Here is an 18,482-nt window from a genome sequence, read left to right as displayed (position 1 = left end):
GTATCTGGCCATCTTCATGGAATTTTCTTGCCACGTGGGTGTCAATTACAACAGTGGTATTTGTTAAACACCTACTATAAAGGAAACCATAATCCAAATGGTATTAGTTAATAATAATAATAATAATAATAGCATTTATTAAGCGCTTACTATGTGCAAAGCACTGTTCTAAGTGCTGGAGAGGTTAAAAGGTGATCAGGTTGTCCCACGTTGGTTCACAGTCTTCATCCGCATTTTACAGATGAGGTAACTGAGGCCCAGAGAAGTGAAGTGACTTGCCCAAAGTCACACAGCTGACAATTGGAGGAGCTGGGATTTGAACCCATGACCTCTGACTCCAAAGCCTGAGCTTTGGAGGGGGAGGGGGAGTTAAGCATTTGCTATGTGCCAAACACTGTGTTAAACCCTTGGGCAGACATGGGGCAATCAGATCGGACACAGCCCCTGTCCCACATGAGGCTCATGACTCCATTTTACAGATAAGAAACTGAAGTACAAATAAGTAATAATAATAATGGTAATTGTTAAGTGCTTACTTTGTGCTAGGCAGTGTACTACTATTACTAATAATAATGGCATTTATTAAGCACTTACTATGTGCAAAGCACTGTTCTAAGCACTGGGGAGGTTACAACGTGATCGGGGGGTTCACACGGGGGGTTCACAGTCTTTATCCCCATTTTACAGATGAGGGAATGGAGGCCCAGAGAAGTTAAGTGACTTGCCCAAAGTCACACAGCTGACAATTGGCAGAGTTGGGATTTGAACCTCTGACTCCAAAGCCCATGCTCTTTCCACTGAGCCACGCTGCCTCTCTGCAGGGGTGGATACAAGCAAATCGGGTTGAGCGTGGTTCCTATTCCTTTTGGGGTTCATAGTCTCAATTCCCATTTTACAGATGAGGGAACTGAGGCACAGAAAAGTGAAGTGCCTTGAAGTAAGGTGAAGAGAAGTAATAAAAATGATGGTTGAATTTAAGTGTCTTCTAGGTGCCAAACATCACACCTGTGTCTCCATCCAACCTAGGAAGAAAGGGGGGAAAACCTCTCCCTCTCCCCCTCCTCCCCCTCCCCCCACCTTACCTCCTTCCCCTCCCCACAGCACCTGTATATATGTATATATATATATTTCTACATATTTATTACTCTATGTATTTATTTATTTTACTTGTACATATTTATTCTATTTTATTTTGTTCATGTTTTGTTTTGTTGTCTGTCTCCCCCTTCTAGACTGTGAGCCCGCTGTTGGGTAGGGACTGTCTCTAGATGTTGCCAACCTGTACTTCCAAGCGCTTAGTACAGTGCTCTGCACACAGTAAGCGCTCAATAAATACGATTGAATGAATGAATAGAATTAACAAAAGATAAATTTCCCATTTAAGACCTTCTGAAATCACATCTCCTCCAGGAGGCCCCACTGAAAACCCTGCATTTTTTTGCCACCTAATCCTTCTAGACTGTAAGCTCCTCCTTTAGACTTTAAGCTCTTTTTTACAGTATTTGGCATGCATTTACTCTGTGTCGAACACTGTTCTAAGGGCTGGCATAGATGCAAGTTTAAATAGGTTGGACACAGTCCATGTCCCGCATGGGGCTCACAATCTAAGGAGGAGGGAGAACAGCACTTAGAACAGTGCTTGGCACATAGTAAGTGATTAAATAATACTGTAATTATTATTATTATTATCAACAGGAGAACTGAGGCACAGAGAAATTAAGTGATTTGCCCAATGTCATACAGCAAGCAACTGGCAGAGCCAGGAATAGACCCCAGGTCCTCTGATTCTCAAATCCGTACTTTTTCCATGCTGTTCCTTGTGAGCAGGAATCATGCCTACCAACTCTGTTATATTGTACTCTCCTAAGCATTTAGTACAATGCTCAGCACATAGTAAAAGCTCATTAAACACAATTGATTGATTGACTGGGGGCACACAACCTAGAGTAGCACATAAACCACAACTCCTTACCCTCTTATTTAAAAAAAAATAATGGCATTTGTTAAGCACTTACTATGTGCCAAGCACTGTCCTAAGCCTGGGGTAGATACAAAGATTATCAGGTTGTCCCACGTGGGGCTAACATTCTTAATCCCCATTTTACAGATGTGGTAATTGAGGCACAGAGAAGTGAAATGACTTGCCCAAAGTCACACAGCTGACAAGCGACAAAGTCGGGATTAGAATCTGTGACCTCTGACTCCCAAGCCCGGGATCTTTTCACTGAGCCACGGTACTTCTCAACGCTGCTTATTTAAGCACTAACTCTCACACAAACCTTCTTTTCCTTCTTCAATCTATCTGTAATTTCTTTAGTGTTTGCATTCCATCCTTGACTGTAAGCTCCTTGAAGGCAAAGATCATGTCTGCCAATTATATTGTTCTCTAACAATCACTAAGCACGTACATTGTCCACAGCAAGTGATCAGTACAGTCTACTGATTGATCGACTCAATTGATCGTCTTGGAGGAAGCAGGGTTTTAGCTGTTAAATATCTTCCTCCCCAGCCCGATCTAGAAGAAAATGATGCTTTACTAAACCATTGCAGATGGGACCGAGTTTGGAGGCGTCTTATACACACACGCAGATGGAAATATGCACTGGAAATGAGAAAATGCGATTCAGCTAGGAAAAATGCAAGGGAGCGTATCGGGGGAAAAGAATCAGAAACAGATATTAAGTGGAAGAAAGAAACTGGGAACATAATTGGAACAAAAAGAGCATTGGGAAGAAAAGAGGAAATATCAGTTTATCAAAATCTAATGACAAACAGAAAACAAAATCAAACCAAGTGTGATCTCTGTGGCTAGAGGGGATTGCAAATCTTATTCCTTGTGACGAGTACCTCTAACAGAGGCAGAATAGTCTAGTGGGCAAAGCACACAACTAGGATTCAGGACACCCGAGTTTGAATCCTAGCTCCATCACTTTGCCTGCAGTTTGTGATGTTGTGCTAATCACACAACTTCCCTGGGCCTTGTTTTCCTCATCTGCAAGACAGGAACCCAATAGCTCCTCTCTATTCCCCTCAGACTGTGAGGCAGAGACTGTATCCCATTTGATTGTATTTACTTCAGAATTTAGCTGGGCCATGGAAAACACTTTACAAGTAACCCAGCAATTAACAGCTGCCTGCTTAGAGCATCTTTCTCAAAACAATGAAGGAAAAATTGGAAGTTCATAGAGGAGCAACAGGGATTGTGAAGAGCCTAAGGGACTAAATCACATGACAAAAGGAAAAAAATAGAACGTTGAATCTTGGCGGAAAGAGGACAAGGATGAGGTCATAATAGTTTAAAAATAACTGAAAGAATGAGGAAAGTGAGAGTTGATTTAGCATCATAAAAGCAAGTAGAGAACCAAATCAGTGAAATTTGGACACAAAACCAGGAGGCCAAAAACGGAGAAAAAGAATGACGTCATGGTAATGTTTTACAAGTAACCACAGTCGGAAGGATCATGGTTTGAGTCATTAAACTATACTACCGAGTTGAATTCCACACAAAAATAGAAATACAGTAAAGTTCTCTGAGATGCTGTCTCTGATTTAATTGTATTTATATATTTGTTTTACTGATATTTGTTAAGCACTTACTATGTTCCAGGTACTGTACTAAGGGCTGGAGTAGAATCAAGCTAATCAGGTTGGACACTATTCATGTCCCTCATGGGGCTCACAGTTTTAATTCCCATTTTACAGATGAGGTCACTGAGGCAAAGAGAAGTGAAGTGACATGCCCAAGGTAACACAGCAGATAAGTGAAAGAGCAGGGATTAGAACTCAAATCCTCTGGCTCCCAGGCCTGGGCTCTTTCCACTAGGCCATGCTGCTCCTCAAGTCACGGAAATTCAGAAAGTGATTCCCTGGCTAAGATTTCACCAAAGATCAGTCCCTTCTACACCAAAAACAGCCCACGGAAATTTCCATTTGGCCAGCTTGGAGGACCTCTGGTTCTAAACCTGCTGTTCTGGAAGGTCACAAGAACCCACCCTGAAACACTATGATTGGAACTGGAAGATAAGGCGTCTGGAGAACATTCTGTTGTCTTTGGCCTTGAATGGTTCAAGGCTGCTTGGCAGGGTTTGTTCAGTGCTTCTGCTGGAGATAAGGGTAACTTGGTCGTTTAATAAGACTTCTGAGCCAACGACCATCCCTCCAAGGAGAGCTTGTTTTTAAAGAAGTGGACCGTGAGTGGCTTAGGGACGTTAGAGATCAAGACGGATGGCCAAAGAAGATGTCATTTAGGAGGCATAAAGTGGGAATGGTCAGAAAAGAGGCTGACTCTCCCCATAATTTACAAGTCACCAACTCCCTAAACATCATTTTTCCTTCTGCCTGTGCAGATAACACAATTTGGGTCAATTTGCCTCGATTAAATTATCAGGAGAGTCTGCCCTTGGCTTCAACACTCTCTGTCTTTCAGTTTAAGGTTAATTAATCAATCATCAGTATTTAGTGAGAGTCTACTGGGTGCAGAACACTGTACTAAGCATTAGGGAGAGTGTGTTACATTCAGTCCATCAATATCCACTGAGCGCTTATTGTATGAAGGCTTTATTAAGCGCTTGGGAGACTACAGCGCCACAGAGTCGGTAGACACTTTCCCTGCCTTTAATGGGTTCACAATCTACAGGGGAAATAAATAAATAGACTTAATCCCTGCCCTCAAGGTTCTTATAACAAGTCGGGGAGACAGACGTGAAAATATGTTAGAGATTATCATTCTAATGATTCTATTTGTTAAGCACTTCCTGTGTGCTAGACACTGTACTAAGTGCTGGGTGGATACAAGCAAATTGAGTTGTTCACAGTCCCTGTCCCACGTGGGGCTCACAGTCCCAATCTCCATTTTACAGGTGTTTTAACTGGGGCACAGAAGTGAAGGGAAATGACTTGTCCAAGACACAGCAGACTGGTGGAGGAGCCGGAATTAGAACCCATTACCTTCTGATTCCCAGGCCCGGGTTCTATCCATCATGCCATGCTGCTCCTTGTTAAGCATTTACAGTATATTAAGCATGGAGACAGATATAAGTTAATCAAGTTGGACACAGTTCCTATCCCACATGGGGTTTAGAGTCCATACGAATAAGAAAAAGAAGATTTGAGGGAGTGCTTTTTCAGCTAGAATTATTATGCTGGTGATAACTTATTTTTACCATATCTTTGTTCTTTCTGATGTGGAATAATAATGATGGCATTTGTTAAGCGCTTACTATGTGCAAAGCATTGTTCTAAGCACTTTTCTAATGCATCTCATCCTGTCAAAATCTTGGAAGTAAATAACTCACCTATATATTTTTTTAAAAGTATTTGTAAAGTCCTTACTTTGGACTCAGTCCCTTTTCCTTACAGGGTTTACAGTCTTAATCCTCATTTTACAGATAAGGTAATTCAGGCACAGAGTAGCAAAATGACTAGCCCAAAGTCACACAGCAGACAAGTGGTAGAACCAGTATTAAAAGCCAGGTCTTCTGACTCCCGTGCCCCTGCTCTTTCCACTAAGCCCCGCCGTTTCACCTTTCCAAGGTAATAATAATAATAATGATAATGATAATAATAATAATGGTATTTATTAAGCGCTTACTATGTGCAAAGCACTGTTCTAAGCGCTGGGCACTGTTCTAAGCACTGGGTACAATTTACCATCTCCTTTGGAGTACAACAGAACCGTGCAGCTCTGATGCATTATTTTGAGTGGCACCAAGGGTTTGAGATTTTTTGCAGAAAACTTCAGACAAAGCTCAAAGCAATAGTATCCATAATCCCCTTCCTTCTCACCATCTCGAGCATTGGTTCGGAAGCCAACTCTGTGGGGTACATAGAATTGGTAGGTATTTACGTCAGAACCCATCCATCAGTGGCATTTATTGAGCACTTACACAGAGCTCTGTACTAAGGGCTTGGGAGCATGTAATACAGTAGGGTGGTAGACATGATCCCTGCTCACAAGGAATTTACTGCCTAGAGGAGAATATAAAGACATCATTGCTACCATCAAGGAGCTGAAGATCAAATTGAAGAAGTCAGGGGAATATTACAAACTGAATATCAAATTCAATTTAAATGTGTAACTTTCAGTAGCACAAAAAACATGAGACATTATGGCAGATGTATACAATGATGATGATAATAATAATAATAATAATGGTACTTGATAAGTGCTTACTCTGTGTCAAGCATTATTCTAAGAGTGGAGAGAATGTAGTAGAACAAGTAGACATGATTCTGTCCCTCAAGGACGTTATTGTCCAGCACAGAAAGCAGCATGGGGAAGCACCATGGCCTAGTAAAGAGAGCACTGGCCTGAGAGTCAGAAGGAGCTGGGTTCTAATCCTGCCTCCACTACTTACTCCTGGCTCTCCTGATATATGCTGATGAGCAGAAATCATCCCTCATTCATTTGTAATTTATGTTTTGTTAAGGGGTCTCTAATGGTGGAGAGCCAATCGCTGCCTACTCGTGTAGGTTGAATTGGCTTTAGTATTACCTCAAGATGCAGGCTCCCAGGCCTATACCAATTAAAATATTAGTAGCTCAGGGGAGTGCCCTTCATATTCTTCAGAGAAGTTTGATTGGGAAGTGGTGGTGGATGTACAGGCTGAACAGGATTCTGGGTTGGGTCCCTGAGCTTCCTGGGCTTAAATAAATGCCTCAGCGGTTTTCAATCGATGTCAGAAGGGTTCAAGAGATGTTGCCCTAACACCAGACAATGGAAGAGCAAAGGTCCGGAGGCAGTTGAAAGGAACTCATCCAAAGCCATGGATTTGAGCATCTCGTTCATTCTTCTTAGGGAACATCAGTGGTCGGTATGCTATTCTTCCCCTTTTTGTTTCCCACTCAAATCCTCTCAGATTATATTCCATGGCGTTTGAGAAACTCAAGAAAGAGCTCTGCTTTGAGGTATTGTTTTCGGGTTCCGTGAGGGGCTGTGGATATTCAGAGGGGTTAATTCAAGCACAATGGGGTCAGTGGACTGGTCCAAGGTCACCCAAAGGGTTAATGACTTATGTGGGATTAAAGCAGGGGACACCCATCTTCCTTTTCCTTGAACCCTTGGACCTCTTGGCTGTGGAGATAAATGGCCTCAAATTAATAGGGCCAATCGTAAACCTCTGGTAATGAATTAATCCCTTCTTCTTCCACTGACTTCAGGGTCTGAGGTGTAAAATAATCAGCCTCTCAGGGCTGGAAAGCCAGTCACTGAGGGAAGGACAGAGGATACCAAAGACACATGGCCTTGGAAAGATAGAAAAGGGACAGATTCTATTCAGAATGGGCATAAAATAGTCCATTGCTGTTTATCTTCCATTAATTATGCCCCTTCCTAGAACATCTAGGGTTTGGGCCTAAAGATTGAAACTGGGGTCATTCTTAATTGAGGCAATTATCTGAGCACTTCAGGCTCCCAGGCACAGATGACTAAAGTGACTTGCCCAAGGTCACATGGCAGGCCTGTGGCAGAGCTGGGATTAGAACCCCATCCCAGGCTCTTTATAATCTGCATTGCTTTCCTTCTCGCTGTGGTAATAGATATTGGTTGGTTTTTGGAAAACTTTCATTAACCACTACGAATAACTCATTTCAAGTCCCCCGTCTAAGAAGATCACTCCGTTTCCCGAAAATCAACTCCCTAACTGTACCCGCTTGTGAAATATGATGGGCAACTGAGGTCATCAGATCCAAATTAATCAGACGAAAATGTTTTTACCTCGAGTCTCCAAATTTAAGGCCATTTGTTCGATTGCCTTCCCCCTCTACTTTCCCTTCCTAAGAAATTCAGGAATATTCCAGTCAGCTTTGTCTAGACCAGGAAAGTTCCATATGGTGTGAAAGTCCTGTCCACCTACTAACGGTTCAGATCTATTTCCAAATCTCTTTAAAATCGATGTTTCGTTCCTTCAATCCATCGCATTTATGAGCATTTACTGTATGCAGAGCACTGCACCAAGCGCTTGGGAGATTATAACGCAACAGAGTTGGTTGAAAACATTCCCTGCCCATGAGGAGCTTACAGTGGTGAGCAAAATTGTCTTCTTTGGTCATGATTCATATCCTTTGTTTCGCATCAGGGGATTTCCTTCAGTAGTCATGAAGAGCATGAATCAGGGTTCATAGGCCCTCATCCCTTCCCGCAGTGAGGGAAGAATGGGAAACTGACCAACAAGATTCAATTGAAAGGAAGACTACCATTTCATAGGCATCTGAAGGGTTGGCCTAGTTTTCCTAGCTGAAATCAGAAGGGAATTTGATGGAATAAATGAATCAATAGTATAACTCTTTGATTTATTTCCAGAAGGTAGTTTTCATAATTGAAGTGCTGGCCAGGATGAGTTAAGTCTCATTTCACAACCAACGTGTCCTTGCTGTGGCAACAAATTGCAGTCTCCTCCTGGGTTATTGGCCAAGAGGGTGGGTTAATAATAATAATAACAAAAGTAATAGCCGTATTTGTTAAGCGCTCTTGGTGTGCCAGGCACTCTACTAAGTGCTGGAGAGGATAATAACAATGATAATAATAATTATTATTATTATATTTGTTAAGCGCTTACTATGTGCCAGGCACTGTACTAAGCACTGGAGTGGATACAAGCAAATTGGGTTGTACACAGTGCCTGTCCCACATCAGGCTCACCGTCTCAATCCCCATTTTAGAGAGGAGGTAAATGAGGCCCAGAGAATAATAATAATAATAATAATAATAATAATAATAATAATAACAATGGCATTTATTAAGCACTTACTATGTGCAAAGCACTGTTCTAAGCACTGGAGAGGTTACAAGGTGATCAGGTTATCCCACGGGGGGGCTCACAGTCTTAATCCCCATTTTACAGATGAGGTAACTGAGGCACAGAGAAGTGAAGTGACTTGCCCAAAGTCACACAGCTGACAATTGGTGGAGCTGGGATTTGAACCCTTGCCCTCTGACTCCAAAGCCCGTGCTCTTTCCACTAGGCCGTGAAGTGACTTGCCCAAGGTCACACAGCAGACAAGCGGCAGAGCCAGGATTAGAACTCTTGATCTCAGTTTGCAGGTTTCTAATTGGACGTTGCCCTTCCCTGTCATCCACAGCCTGGCTGAGGCCTAGAGCATCTTATGTCTACCAAAGCCATCACCTGATTCTCCTCATCTCCCTCCCTTAGGGTTACCTGCAGTGGAAATAGATGGAGAGAGGTCGCATTAAGAGAAGCAGCGTGGCTCAGTGGAAAGAGCAAGGGCTTTGGAGTCAGAGGTCATGGGTTCAAATCCCAGCTCCACCAATTGTCAGCTGTGCGACTTTGGGCAAATCACTTAGCTTTTCTGTGCCTCAGTTACCTCATCTGTAAAATGGGGATGAAGACTGTGAGCCCCCCGCGGGACAACCTGATCTCCTTGCAACCTCTCCAGTGCTTAGAACAGTGCTTTGCACATAGTAAACTCTTAATAAATGCCTTCGTTATTATTATTATTATTATTATTATTATTAATAATAATAATAATGTCCTTCTCCCCTTCTAGACCATAAGATCTTTATGGGCAGGGAACGTTTCTGCTAATTCTGTTGGATCGTACTCTCCCAATCATTTAGTACAGTGCTCTGCGCATAGTAAGCGCTCAAAAAATAGGACTGATTGATTAATTAAGCCTCTCTTCACACTGTGGTTATACTGTAAGGTTCAAGGTGTGTTTCTGAGTTGTTTTCCTGGAGAATCAACCAGCGGTATTTATTGATCGCTTATCGTGTGCGGAGTACTATACTAGGCGCTTGGGAAATTGCAGTTCAATGGTGACTCAAATCTCCAAAGACAAACTCTAACCCTCCACCCTGAGGTGGCATCGCTGCTCGTGTTTGACGGGTCATTTCTTTAGAATGACAGAGGGTAATCTGAAAGCAGAAACCTTCAATCAGTCAATCTGCTGTATTTATTGAGCACTTTACTGCATGCAGAGCATATACTAAATGCTTGGTAGAGTACAATATAACAATATAATGTGTGACTTTGGGCTAGTCATGTAACTTCTCTGTGCCTCAGTTCCCTCATCTGTAAAATGAGGATTAAGATTGTGAGCCCCACGTGGGGCAACCTGATCACCTTGTATCCCCTCAGTGCTTAGAACAGCTCTTTGCACCTAGTAAGTACTTAACAAATACCAAAATTATTATTATAACAGAGTTGGTAGACACGTTACCTGCCCACAGGAGTTTAACAACAGCAGGATGGCAATCAGAACCATGGAGGGAGGATGCTTCGCCTGAAGGAGAGAACATGGGGCTGGGAGTCGGGAGACCTGGGTTCATTCATTCATTCAATTGTATTTATTGAGCACTTACTGTGTGCAGAGCACTGTACTAAGCGCTTGGGAAGTACAAGTTGGCAGCATATAGAGACGGTCCCTACCCAACAGTGGGCGAGTCTATAGTTCTGCTGTGTGACCTTGGGTAAGTCTTTACATTGCCCAACCTGATTATCTTGCATTTATCTCAGCACATAGTGCAGTGCTTGGCAAAAATAAGTGCTTACCAAGTACCATAAAAATAAAAAAAGTTAATCAGGCCGGAAACAGTCGCTGTCCTACAGAGCGCTCGCTGTCTAAGGAGGAGGGAAAACAGGGAAGAAATGGGAAGAGACAAGAGGGTGAGAGAGCAGGATAGAGACTGAAACTGAGAATGCCACACATGAAGAAGATAGACTCAGAGGCTGGAATCCTTGACTCATGCATCTTAAAGTCCTGAGGATACTTCCTGTGCAAGTGCCTCTTTATTATCCTAAGGCTGGGGGGGCGGGAACAGTAAGCTCTAAGGCCACGGCAAAATGTTCTTTGCAGACCATCAAGAGAGCCCAAGAGACGGGAATCAAAATGCTTGCTTTTCCCCCCTGGGGAAGTCTTGGTTAAATGAACCGCGACGCCCTTATTAGATTCCCCGACAAATCTTCAGCCTCCTAATTGCTTCCCTTCTGATCATTAGAGGCCAAAAAAAGTCCAGGCAATTCTGCTGAAGCAATTATCCGGGTATCACTTTCCCTCTCTGGCCGGGGTTCATTTCCGGCTCCCGTACCAGCCCAGGGGGCTGCCCTTTCCCCCTCCCCGGCTCCCCAGGGCCTCTTCTCTCCCATCCGTAGAGGTCACAGTCCGGTGGAGAAGGGCCCTGGAGGAGGAATGTGGGGGTCTCCTGCCCAGCGGGGGGTAAGCAGGGTTAAAACTCACTACACTCAGTCCTGCTGTGTGGTCACCAGGAGAAACAGGATATTAACCCCGGGAAGAGACAGCTCCTGGCTTCTTTCTCTAAAAATGTCCATATAACACACAGGCATTTACAGCAGGGACTGAAGTCATCTATACTGAGACCCATCACCCCGAGAGACTGTAAAATCGCCACCGATGATGGAAGCATATCCACGCTGTAGTAATAATGGTGGCATTTGTTAAGCGCTTACTGTGCACTGGGGTAGATACCAGATAACTGGGAGAGGTGGGGTTCCTATCCCACATAGGGCTCTCAGTCTTAATCCCCATTTTGCAGATGAGGGAACTGAGGCACAGAGAAGTGACGTGACTTTCCCAAGGTGACATAGCAGGCAAGTGTCAGAGCCGGGATTAGAACACAGGTCTTTCTGAATCCCAGACCCGTGCTGTAGCCACTGGGACACACTGCTTCGTGTTGTCTTCCGGCAGCCTGGAGCCCCTCCCTTAAAGCCTTAAAGCTGGTCTGCTATGTGACCTTGGGAAAGTCACTTAACTTCTCTGAGACTCAGTTACCTCATCTCTACAATGGGGATTGAGACTGTGAGTCCCATGTGGGACAGGGACTGTGTCCAACCTGATTAGCCTCTCTCTATCCCAGCACTTAGAACACTGCTTAATGCACTGGAAGTACTTAACAAGCACCATCCTCATTATTATTATTTCCAGCCATTTATTACTGGTGAATAGGCTGGGAGCTCCATCAGAACTCTCTCTGAAGCACTTTGGAAACTCAAAGGGATGCGGTGGGGTGATAGTTGACTGGGACAAAGCAGGTTGAGAAGCAACGTGGCTCGGTGGAAAGAGCCTGGGCTTGGGAGTCAGAGGTTCTGGGTTCTAATCCTGACTCCGCCACTTGTCAGCTTTGTGACTTCGGGCAAGTCACTTCACTTCTCTGGGCCTCAGTTCCCTCATCTGTCAAATGGGGATGAAGACTGTGAGCCCCACGTGGGACAACCTGGTCACCTTGTATCCCCCCGCCCCCACCCCCAACACTTAGAACGGTGCTTGGCACATAGTAAGTGCTTAACAAATGCCATCATTATTATTAATTATTATGTGGAGCTTCGATGACTAGAAGATGGAAGCTCCGCAGTTATTGTTTTGCACTGAAAACATCCCCTGCAATAGGGTAATTATGGCATCTATGAAGCACTTACTGTGCCCAAGAAAACTCTCTGGATCCACAACCAGAACGTTTGCAGATGGAAGTGGGGGGTTCTGGGAGAGATGTGTCCATGGAGTCGGTATGGATCGGAGATGGCTCGACAATATAATCAATCAATCAATCAATCAATTGCATTTATTGAGCACTTACTGTGTGCAGAGCACTGAACTAAGTGCTTGGGAAGTCCAAGTTGGCAACATATAGAGATGGTCCCTACCCAACAGTGGGCTCACAGTCTAGAAGGGAGAGACAGAGACCAAAACAAAACATATTAACAAAATAAAATAAATAGAATAGATATGTACAAGTAAAATAAATAAATAGAGTAATAAATCCATACAAACATATATACATATATACAGGTGCTGTGGGGAAGGGAAGGAGGTAAGGGGGGGGGGGATGGAGAGGGGGAGGAGGGGGAGAGGGAAGAGGGGACTCGGTCTGGGAAGGCCTCCTGGAGGAGGTGACCTCTCAGTAAGGCCTTGAAGGGAGGAAGAGAGCTAGCTTGGTGGATGTGGGGAGGGACAAGACAAGGACAAGTTCCCCAAGCCTGAGGAAAATGTAGTGTTGAAACCATACCTCTTGGTAGCGTTAGGTATTTGACCATCTCAAACCTAAGGAAGGCAAAGGTCAAGAGACTTGAAGTCTGGAGAGACCTGATATCTGGCCCCAGCCCTGCCACTGGCTTACTCTGTGGCTTGCATAAGTCACTGGACCTCTCCAGGCCTCAGTTTCCTCACCTGAAAAAGGGATAAGATCCATACATTCCTGCCCTTTTAGACTGACCCACCCACCCACTGTTAGCTTTAATTCTATTTGTTCTGACTTGACACCTGTCCACATGTTTTGTTTTGTTGACTGTCTCCCCTTTCTAATAATAATAATAAAAAAAATAATGATGGCATTTATTAAGCACTTACTATGTGCGTTCTAGACTGTGAGCCCATAGCTGGGTGGGGACTGTCTCTGTATGTTGCCGACTTGTACTTCCCAAGAGCTTAGTACAGTTCTCTGCACACAGTACACACTCAATAAATACAAATGAATGAATAAATGAATGACAGAGACTGTATCTGATCTGATTATCTTGTATCTACCCAAGCAACGTGACCTGGTGGAAAGAGCACATGCTTGGGAATCAGAGGATCTGGGTTCTAATCCCGGTTCCACCACTTGCCTGTTCTGTGACCTTGGGCAAGCCACTCTCTGTGCTTCAGTTCCCTCATCTGTAAAATGGAGATTATGACTGTGAGCCCACATGGGACAACCTGATTACCTTGTATCTACCCCAGTGCTTAGAACAGTGTTTGGTGCATAGTAAGCGCTTAGCAAATACCATCATTACCATTACCCACACTTAGCACAGTGCTTTGGTACATTACAAACACTTAATACTATTGTTATTGCTATTATTCTTATGGTATTCGGTAAGCTTTTACTAAGGGTCAAACACTGTTCTAAGCACTGGAATAGAGATGAGAAGCAGTGTGGCTCAGTGGAAAGAGCACGGGCTTTGGAGTCACAGGTCATGGGTTCAAATCCCAGCTCCACCAACTGTCAGCTGTTTGACTTTGGGCAAGTCACTTAACTTCTCTGTGTCTCAGTTACCTCATCTGTAAAATGGGGATTAAGACTGTGAGCCCCCTGTGGGACAAACTGATTACCTTGTAACCTACCCAGCGCTTAGAACAGTGTTTTGCACATAGTAAGCACTTAATAAATGCCATTATAATTATTATTATGATGATGATTATTATGAGCTAATTAGGTTGAACACAGTCCCTGTCCCACATAAGGCTCAGAACAAGCAGCCCTTGAACTTGGAACCTCTGAGTTCTAATCCATCAAGCCAACATCGTCAGGATCTCAGTGGGAATTGTGCTGCATTGCTGACCACGAAGCAACGCAATGAACATAGAGATTTGGCCTAGGCCACACCGAAGCCAAACAAGCATCCAAGGGAAACATATCAGGAAAAGCCATCACTCAGTTTTCTTCAGGTTCTGCACATTATAGCTGCAGTCACCTTGTTAGTAGCTGTAATATTGCCTTTTGGATAAAGATGCAGCTAGAAATCCACAGGGATCAGGCAATCAACCGGTTCTAATGATGATTTATTACTTTCTACATCAACATAGCAGACACATTTGACTAAGGACAAAGCCCTAACCCCCATCTCTTCCTCCTGGGAGCTTGTCGAGGTTTTAAAGTGCAGAGGAAAGTTTTCTATCCGACAAACGCCGGAAATAGAGTGGACTTTATTTGAGACCCCTCTGAGGAAAGGATAACTCATTACAGCTTCCTCGGTAAATTATTCTGTCACGAAAAACTTATGTCATTTGCCTCACCTTGTTCATTAAAAATCTCTCATGCAAAGGTCAACTTGGGTTTTGCATTTCCCGGTTCTCTCTAGAGTAAAACTATAGAATCTTGGCCTCTCCTTATGGAATCCTCACTTGTTTAAAGGCCTTAATTATGCTCCCTCTTCCACCAGCTAGCTAAGACCGGCAGGATTTAACACTTGTACTTTCTGTCCTCGTGTAGCTGGCCAGAACGTAACAAACTTCCATTACACTGGTGCATTTTGGTTAAAAGTTCTGGGCAATCCCATCCTGATTGTCCTAGAAGTCTCTCTGATTGACAGCTGCTCCTGGAGATTCCTGGATGTTCACATTGCCTCCTCATCTTCACCATCAGCTTGTCTGCATTTTGCAGACAATCATGAAGCCTTCCAACATTGAAACGGTGTTGAAGGGAATGGTGCTAGAAGTCATCCATTCATTCGTTCAAAAGTATTTATTGAGCACTTTCCCTGTGAAGAGCACTGTCCTAAGTGCTTGGGAGAGTACAAGCAGCGTGGCTCAGTTTAAAGAGCACGGGCTTTGGAGTCATAGGTTATGGGTTTGAATTCTGACTCTGCCAATTGTCAGCTGTGTGACTTTGGGCAAGTCACTTAACTTCTCTTTGCCTCAGTTCCCTCACCTTTAAAATGGGGATTAAGACAGTGAGCCCCCTCTGGAACAACCTGATCACCTTGTAACCTCCCCAGCACTTTGAACAGTGCTTTTCACTTAGTAAGTGCTTAATAAATGCTATTATTATTATTACAATAGAACAATAAACGGACACATTACCTGCCCACAACAAGCTTACAGTCTAATAATAATAATGATGGCATTTGTTAAGCGCTTACTATGTGTTCTAAGCACTGTTCTAAGTGCTGGGGAGGATACAAGGTGATCAGGTTGTCCCATTTGGGGCTCACAGTCTTAATCCCCACTTTACAGATGAGGTCACTGAGGTACAGAGAAGTTAAGTGACTTTGCCCAAAGTCATACAGCTGACAGTTGGCAGAGCTGGGATTTGAACCCATGACCTCTGATTCCCAAGCCTGTGCTCTTTCCACTGAACCACGCTGCTTCTCTAGAGGGGAATAGTCTAGAGGGGAATATTGCCAACATGGTCCTGAGGTACCCAAATACATCTCAAATATGCTGTTTTACTCTCTCACTACTGTTCATTAGTACAAAACACCAACATGGGAAAGAAGGGGGTGCCGAACTCAAAAGACAAAACCAAGGCTTCCAGATCAAACCAGCATGGTCCTGAGATACCTGAATACTTCTCACATATGCTGGAACAGGGTGATAGGTGGAAAAATGAACAAAACACTCCAAAATCATCAGTCCTATTAGTGGTTTTGGCCTCCCCTAATGCTACCAACTCTGTTACACTCTACTCTCCCAAGTACAGTGCACACAGCAAGCACTCAATAAATATGACCATGTGCCAAGCACTGTACTAAGTACTGGGGTAGATATAATAATGATAGTATTTGTTAAGTGCTTACTATGTACCAAGCACTGTTCTAAGCACTGGGGTAGATACAAAGTTATCAGGTTGTCCCATGCGGGGCTCACAATTCTTAATCCCCATTTTGCAGGTGAGGTAACTGAGGCACAGAGAAGTGAAGTGACTTGCCCAAGGTCACACAGCAGACAAATGGTAGAGTCGGGATTAGAACCCAAGTCCTCTGACTGTCAAGCCCGGGCTCTTGCCACTAGGCCACGCAGCTTCATATGATACAATATGATATGATACCGTAGATATGATACAGTAAGATTAGACACAGTACCTGCTATGTCCAGAGGTCTGTATTAAGTGTTTGGGAGCAGCCTGGCTTAGTGAATAGAACACAGGCCTGGGAGACAGAAGGTCATGCGTTCTAATCCCACCTCCGCCACATGTCTGCTGTATGGCCTTGGGCAAGTCACTTCAGTTCTCTGGGTCTCAGTTACCTCATCTGTAAAATGGATATTAAGAATGTGAGCCCTATGTGGGACAGGGACTATGTCTAACCTGACTACTTGTATCTATCCCAGGGCTTTGATTAGAGCTTGGCACATAATAAGCACTTAACAGGTACCATAATCATTGTTATTAATTATTACAATAGAAATAGACAAGATCCCTTCCCTCATGGAGTTTACAGTGTGTTGCTGGGCAAAACTGAAATGCTTGGATACAAAGTTGTCCCTGCTACTAATGAACAGTAGCGAGAGAATAAGACAGCATATTTCAGATGTATTTGGGTAACTCAGGACCATGTTGGTTTGGTCTGGAAGCCTTGGTTTTGTCTTTTGAGTTCAGCACCCCCTTCTTTCCCACGTTCATGTTTCGCTCAACATTTCGGATGCAATGTCACTGGGGAAATGGGGAGAATTCCTGCAATGCTGTGTGTCCTTCTGGAGAGAACATGTGCTGAAGTGGCTGACAGGATAATACATCACCCTGCTGTGTGACCTTGGGCAAGTCCCTTAACTTCTTTTTACCTTAGTTTCCTCATCTGTAAAATGGGGATTCAATACTTGTTCTCCCCCCCTTTTTGTGATACTCATTAAGTGCTTAGTATAGGCCAACAATAATAATAATAATAATAATGGCATTTATTAAGTGCTTACTATGTGCAAAGCACTGTTCTAAGGGCTGGGGAGGTTACAAGGTGATCAGGTTGTCCCTTGGGGGGCTCACAGTTTTAATCGCCATTTTACAGATAGGGTAACTGAGCACTGGGGGGATGGATGGACACTCATCAGGTGGGACCCAAGCCCTGTCCCAAGTAGCCCTCACAATCTTGATCTCCATTTCACAGTGGAGATAACTGAAGCCCAGAGAAGTTGAGTGACTTGTCCAAGGTCACACGGAAGACAAGTGGCAGAGCCATGATTAGAATCCAAGTCGTTCTGACTCCCAGCACCTGGCTCTATCTACTAGGCCATGCTGCTTCTTAGTCTTTTCATTAAGAGTCTTGTCTTAGGCCATTGAGTCGTTTCTGCCGCATAGCGACACCATGGACATATCTCTCCCAGAATGCTCCACTCTCCATTTCCAATTGCTCTGGTAGTGTATCCACGCAGTTTTATTGGTAAAAATCCAGACGTGGTTGACAATTGCCACCTTCCATGCAGTAAACTGGAGTCTCCACCCTCGACTCTCTTCCACGCCGCTGCTGCCCAGCATGGGTGAGTTTTGACCTGTAGCAGATGGCCTTCCACTCGCTAGCCACTGCCCAAGCTAGAAATAGAGTGGGTAGGCCTCTGCTTGATTCCCTCCCATAGCCGAGACTGGTAGAGGACTGGAAACTCTCCAGGTGTGACCCTGAGAGGGGTCATTAAGAGTAGCTTAGTAAGAATCCATGAATTAGGAGGAGCCCTTCCTCTTCCACTTTCTAAAAAAAGGAGCAAATCGGACAGAGCCGCCGAGAGAAGTATTCGTTTCCAACTCTTCGGCTCGAAGCCCACAAGCCGAGAGCGGGGCTCCCAGGGGTAAGGCCGGCGAAACTCGGAGACGGAACTTTTGACGACAGCTCTGGCCAGAGGTGAGAATTTGTAAATCTCTCTGGGACAAAGCTACCCCAGTGGGCTCTCGTGAGAATGTTTGGGGGAGGTAAGTTATTGCTGCTGTCATAGGCCCAAGCAAGCCACACAAAGAGAAGCCACACATCAGTGAGATATAGTATAGTCTTTCAAGGAGAAGAAGAATGGGGAACCAGAAAGAGGCTGAGAAAGCAACTAATGAAATTGGG

At 44.1% G+C, this 18,482-nt stretch overlaps 1 non-coding gene across 1 annotated transcript; it reads right to left on the bottom strand.

Moving 5' to 3' along the window:
• Nucleotides 1-17,929: 17,929 nt before the first annotated feature.
• On the bottom strand, nt 17,930-18,065 carry LOC119935994. Its single transcript, XR_005453588.1, has one exon. It is a non-coding gene; the product is annotated as a small nucleolar RNA SNORA7 (small nucleolar RNA).
• Between the last annotated feature and the right edge of the window lie 417 nt (nt 18,066-18,482).

Source organism: Tachyglossus aculeatus, chromosome 12 (genome assembly GCF_015852505.1).
Source record: "Tachyglossus aculeatus isolate mTacAcu1 chromosome 12, mTacAcu1.pri, whole genome shotgun sequence".
Classification (NCBI taxonomy): domain Eukaryota; kingdom Metazoa; phylum Chordata; class Mammalia; order Monotremata; family Tachyglossidae; genus Tachyglossus; species Tachyglossus aculeatus.
The sequence above is the reverse complement of the archived record's forward strand: the minus strand, read 5'-3'. Positions and strand labels throughout refer to the sequence as shown.